We start from the raw sequence: 6842 nt of genomic DNA, 5'->3' as shown, positions 1-6842 counted from the left end.
AAAGGGAGAAATAAAATTATCTTTGTTTACACATAATACGACTTTATATATTCCAAATACACATGCACACACACACAACCATTAACATTAATAAACAAATTAACAATTCAACAAAAAATAAACCAATATTGTGGGATACAAAATTAACACAAAAAACTCAATTGCATTTCTATGCACTAATAACGAAAGATCCAAAACAAAACTAAGGAAACAATTCTATTTAAAATATCAAGAAAAAGATTAAAATACTTAGGAATAAGCTTGACTAATGGAATGAAAGGTTAATACAGTGAAAACTATATAACACTGCTGAAAGAAATTAAAGAAGGTGCCAATAAATGACATCTTATGTTCATAGACTAGAAGACTGAATATTCTTAAGATGACAAAACTACCTAAAATGATCTCCAGATACATTTAAAACCCAATCCTATCCTGATTGGGTTTTCCTATCAAAACCCAATGACTTCTTTTTGAAGAAATAGAAAAAACTATTTTAAAATTTTTATGAATTATCAAGGGACTCCAAATAGCCAAACAATCTTGAAAAAAAAAAAAAGAACAAAGTTGGAGGTTTAATCAGGCTGAAATGTTATTACTGAGATGCAAAAAAAATGGAGGCTCTAACAAGGATAAACAAGGCAGAAAAGTGAGCGATACATAGAAAACAAAATGATGGAGAATAAAGAAGATGAGAAAAAGAAAATCAACTACTTGATCATGAAAGGAGACTTCAAGAAAATGATATCATAAAGTGAGATAATATTCAAATAGGTGTCCCAGAAGATGAAGAGAGGGAAAGACAGGGGCAGAGGTTTATTTGAACATATTATAGCAGAGAACTTCCCTACCCTGGGGAAGGAAACAGGCATTCAAATCTAGGAGGCACAGAGAACAAAATCAATAAAAATAGGCCAACACCACAAAATGTAATAGTGAAACTGCCACATTTCAAAGATAAAGAGAAAATCCTGAAAGCAGCTGGGGACAAGGGGTCCTTAACCTACATGGGTAGACACCTAAGGCTAGTAGCACACCTGTCTACAGAGACTTGGTAGGACAGAAAGGACTGGCATGATATATTCAATGTATCAAATGGGAAAATATGCAGCCAAGAATACTTTATCCAGCAAGGCTGTCATTCAGAATATAGAAGGAGAGATGAAGAGTCTCCAAGATAAGCAAAAACAAAAGGAATTTGTGAATGGTAAACCAGCCCCTGCAAGAAATATTAAAGAGGATCTTTTGAGTGAAGAGAGAGCCCAAAAGTAACAAAGACCAGAAAAGAACAGAGATAATCTATAGAAATAGTAAATTTACAGGTAATACAATGGCACTAAATTCATATCTTTCAATAGTTACTCTGAATGGAAATGGACTAAATACACCAAATAAAAGACACAGGGTATCAGATTGGATTTAAAAATGAGATCTATCAATATGCTGTCTAAAAGAGACTGATTTTAGATCCAAAGACACCTTCAGCCTGAAAGTGAGGGTGTGGAGAACTATGTATCATGCTAATGGACATCAAAAGAAAGCTGGAGTAGCCATCCTTATATCAGACAAACTAGATTTTAAACCAAAGACTGTAATAAGGGGTGAAGGATACTATATCATAAGAGGGTATATCCAACAAGAAAATCTAACAATTGGGGTACCTGGGTGACTCAGTGGTTGAGTGTCGGTCTTTGGCTCAGGTCATGTGATTCTGGGGATCTTGGAATTAAGTCCTGCATCAGGCTCCCTGCTGGGAACCTGCTCGTCCCTCTGCCTGTGTCTCTGCCTCTCTGTGTGTCTCTCATCAATAAATAAATAAAATCTTTAAAAAAAGAAAATCTAACAAATGTAACTATTTATGCCCCCAACTTGAGACAGCCAAATATATAAGCCAATTAATAACAACAGTAAAGAAACTTATTGATAACAATACAATAACAGTAGGGGACTTAAACACCCCATTCCCAGCAATGCACAGATCATGTAAGCAAAAGATTAACAAGGAAACAAGGGTTTTGAAAGACACACTGAACCAAATGGACTTCATAGATATATTCAGAATATTTCATCCTAAAGTAACAGAATACACATTCTTCTCAAGTGCACATGGAACATTGTCCAGAACAGATCCCATACTGGATCACAAATCAGGTCAGAACCAAAAAAGACAGAGATCATACCATGTATATTTTCAGACCACAATGCTTTAAAACTTGAAATTAACCAGAAGAAAATGTTGGAAGGACCAGAAATACATGGAGGTAAAAGAGCATCCTACCAAAGAATGAATGGGTCAGTCAGGAAATTAAAGAAGAATTAAAAAATAAATGGAAGAAAAAAATACACGGAAGCAAATGAAAATGAAAACACGAAAGTTCAAAACCTTTGGAATGCAGCAAAGGTAGTCTTAAAAGGGAAGTATATAGCAATACAGGCCTTTATCATGAAACAAGAAAGGTTTCAACCACACAACGTCATCTTACACCTAAAGGAGATGGAAAAAGAACAGCAAAGAAGCCTAAATCCAGCAGGAGAAAAGAAATAATAAAGATTAGAACAGAAATCAGTGACATAGAAGTAAAAAAGACCCAGAAGAACAGATCAATGCAACTAGGAGCTGGTTCTTCGAAAGAATTAATAAGGTCAATAAACCCCTAGCCAGACTTATCAACAAGATAAGATGAAGGACCCAAATAAATAAAATCATGAATGAAAGAAGAGAGATCACAACCAACACTGAAGAAACACAAACAATTATAAGAAAATACTATGAGCAATTATATGCCAACAATTTGGCAATCTGGAAGAAACAGATGCATGTAAACGTGTAAAGTACCAAATGGAAACAGGAAGGAATAGAACACCTGAAAAGACTCATAACCAGCAATCAAATTGAAGCAGTAATCAAAAATCTCCCAACAAACAAGACTCCAGGGCTGGATGGCTTCCCAAGGGAATTCAACCAAACATTTATTTTTTTTAAAGATTTTTATTTATTTATTCACAAGAGATACAGAGAGAGAGAGAGAGAGAGAGAGAGAGAGAGTGCAAGAGAGAGAGCAGAGACACAGGCAGAGGGAGAAGTAGGGTCCATGCAGGGAGCCTGATGTGGGACTCGATCTCGGGACTCCAGGATCACCTCTGGGCTGAAGGCAGGCTTTAAACCATTGAGCCACCCAGGGATCCCTCAACCAAACATTTAAAGAAGAATTAATATCTATTCTTCTGAAAATGTTCCAAAAAAAAAATAGAAATGGAAGAAAGACTCCCGAATTCATTCTATGAGGCCAACATTACCTTGATCCCAAAAACAGACAAAGACCCCACCAAAAGGGAGAATTACAGACCAATATCCCTGATGAACATGGATACAAAAGTTCTCACTAAGATACTAGCCAATAGGATCCAACAATACATTAAGGGGATTATTCAACATGACCAAGGAAGATTTATTCCTGGGCTTCAAGAGTTGTTTAATATCCATAAAACAATCAATGTGACACATCACATTAGTAAAAGAAAGGACAAGAACCATATGATCCTCTCAATAGATGCAGAAAAAAGCATTTGACAAAATACAGCATCCTTTCTTCATAAAAACTCTGCAGGGATCCCTGGGTGGTGCAGCGGTTTAGCACCTGCCTTTGGCCGAGGGCGCGATCCTGGAGACCTGGGATCGAATCCCACATCGGGCTCCCTGCATGGAGCCTGCTTCTCCCTCTGCCTGTGTCTCTGCCTCTCTCTCTCTCTCTCTCTGTGACTATCATAAATAAAAAATTTAAAAAAAACTCTCTGCAGTGTAGAGATAGAGGGAATTTACCTCAATATAATAAAAAACATATATGAAAAACTCACAGTGAATATTATCCTCAAAAAGGAAATAAATAAGAGCTTTTCCCCTAAGATCAGGAACATGACAGGGATGCCCACTCTCACCACTGTTGTTCAGCATAGTACCAGAAGTCCTAGCCTCAGCGATCAGAGAACAAAAAGAAATAAAAGGCATTCACATTGGCAAAGAAGTCAAACTCTCCCTTTTCAAAGATGACATGATACTGTATATAGAAAACCCAAAAGACTCCACCCCAAGATTGCTAGAACTCATACAGCAATTCAGTAAAGTGGCAGTATACAAAAATCACTGCCCAGAAATCAGTTGCATTTCTATACACTGAGACTGAAGAAAGAGAAATTAAGGAATCAATCCCATTTACAGTTACACCAAAACCCATAAGATAGCTAGGAATAAACCTAACCAAAGTGGTAACAGATCTGTATTCTGAAAACTATAGAACACTCATAATAAACAATCCTAAAATTTGTATTGTACCTTTAAAGAACCCAAATAGCCAAAGTAATACTGATAAAGAAAACCAAAGCAGGAGGCATCACAATGCCAGACTTTAGGCTATATTACAAAGTTGTGATCATCAAGACAGTATGGTACCGGCATTAAAACAGACACATAGATCAATGGAACAGAATAGAGAACCCAGAAATTGGCCCTCAATTCTTTGTTCATCTAATTTTTGACAAAGCAGGGAAGAATATCCACTGGAAAAAGACAGTCACTTCAACAATGGAATATTGCTCAGCCATCAAAAAAGAATGATATCTTGCCACTTGCAAGGATGTGGATAGAACTAGGGGGTATTGTGCCAAGCAAAATAAGTTAGAGAAAGACAAATATCTCATGGTTTCATTCATATGTGGAAGTTAAGGAACAAAACAGATGAACAGGAGAAAGCAAGGAAAAATAAAATAATATGAAAATAGAGGGGGAGGCAAATCATAAGAGATACTTAATTATAGGAAACAAACTGAAAGTTACTGGAGGGGTGGTGGGTGGGGCAAGGAGGTAATTGAGTGATGGACATTAAGAAGGGCACTTGATGTACTGAGCACTGGGTGTTATGTGCAACTGCTGAATCATTAAATTCTACCCCTGAAACTAATAATACAGTATATATTAACTAAATTGAAGTTAAATAAACAATTTAAAAAATAATTTAAGAAAAATAATAGGACAATCCAAACACTTGAAAAACAAAACAACACATGTCTAAATAATCCAAGGCCAAAGAGGAAGTTTCAAGGAAAAAGTAAAAAAAAAAAAAATAACCAAATGAAGATGCAGCATATAATAGATTGTGGGACACAGCTAAAGTCATGCTGCGAGGGAAATTTATAGCATTAAATGAACATATTAGGAAAAAAGAAAGTCTCAATTTATTACCTACATTACATATCAAGAACTTAAAGAATAGCAAAATAAGTTTAAAGTAAGTAGGTAAATAAATAGTAATGAGCAGTAATCAATGAAGTAGAAAACAAAAACAAAGAAAATCAATGAAATAAAGAGCTGATCAAAAAGTCAATATAATTGACCAAGCTCTAACTGGACTGACAAAGAAAAATGAGGAAGATACAGATTATTGATATCAGGAATGAAACAGGGGATCCTGCAGGTATTAAAAAGATAAGAATACTACCAATAATTCTATACATATAAATTTGAGAACTTAGATGAAATGGATCCATTGATTAAAAGACACTACTATACAACCTAGCAATTGCACTTTTGGGCCTTTTTTCCAGAGAAATGAAAATTTACATTTACACAAAAACCTGTAAATTAATGCTCATAGCAACTTTATTCACAATAGTTCAAAATCAAAATAACTTAACATTCAGAGTAGATCAAAACTGGAAATGGCCTGGATTTCCTTGAACAAGTAAATAGTAAGACAAACCAGTACATCCATCCAATGAAATACCAGCCATTGCACACACAGCTTGGGTGCATTTGCAGAGAATTATGCTAAGTGAAAAAATCCAAACCTAAAGTATTACATACTGTATGAATCTACTTGTATAATATTCTTGGTTATTTTTTAAAGGTTTTTATCCAAGTTCCAATTAGTTAACATACAGTGTAATATTAGTTTCAGGAGTACAATATAGTGACTCGACACTTCCATACAACACCCAGTGCTCATCACAAGTGCTTCCTTAACTCCCATCACCTATTTCACCCATCCCTCCACCCAACTCCCCTCTGATAACCATCAGTGTGTTTTTTATAATTAGGAGTCTGTTTCTTGGTTTGCCTTTCTCTTTTTTCCTTTTATTCATTTGGTTTCTTAAATTCCTCATATGAGTGAAATCATATGGCATTTGTCTTTCTGTGACTTAGTTCACTTAGCATAATACTCTCTAGCTCTAACCATGTTACTGCAAATAGCAAGATATACAACATTCTTTTTAAAAAAATATGGAACACTTCAGGAATTTATGTGTCATTTTTGCACATGCTAATCTCTGTATCATTCCAATTTTAATAGATGTGCTGCTGAAGTAAGCACTATAATATTCTTAAAATGACAAAATTATAGAGATGGAGAACAGATTAGTGCTTATCAGTAGTTAAAGATGGGGGCATGAATGTAGCTATAAAGAAGCAACATGAGAGATCCTTATGGTGACAGAAGTATTGGGTGTCCTGATGGTATAAATGTCAACATCCTGGTTGTGATATTGTGCTATAGTTTTACAAAATGCTGTCACTGGGGGAAAGTGGGTGAAAGGCACATGGTAGCCCTCTGTATTATGTCTTCTAAGTTTTATGTGTATCCATGATAGCCTCACCCTCAAATTTAACTTAATTATAAAAATAAATCTTAATCCTACCCACTAGCTAATCTGAATTCTTAGGGTGCCCTTTAAGGAAGTTTCAGCGAATTTTGTCTCTATTTTCCATATAAGAAGGAGAAGGCACACATACATGTGAATTATGCTGAGGTCTCAGGTATGAGTGCTGAGGCTGGCCATGTTGGAAACAC

The 6842-nt window shown here is 35.5% G+C and overlaps 1 pseudogene; it reads right to left on the bottom strand.

The window, feature by feature from the left end:
• Nucleotides 1–6268: 6268 nt before the first annotated feature.
• On the bottom strand, nucleotides 6269–6365 carry LOC119864553 (annotated as a pseudogene).
• Between the last annotated feature and the right edge of the window lie 477 nt (nucleotides 6366–6842).

This window comes from Canis lupus, chromosome 19 (genome assembly GCF_011100685.1).
Source record: "Canis lupus familiaris isolate Mischka breed German Shepherd chromosome 19, alternate assembly UU_Cfam_GSD_1.0, whole genome shotgun sequence".
Classification (NCBI taxonomy): Eukaryota; Metazoa; Chordata; class Mammalia; order Carnivora; family Canidae; genus Canis; species Canis lupus.
Note: the sequence above shows the minus strand (reverse complement) of the source record. Positions and strands in the feature narration are given on the sequence as shown.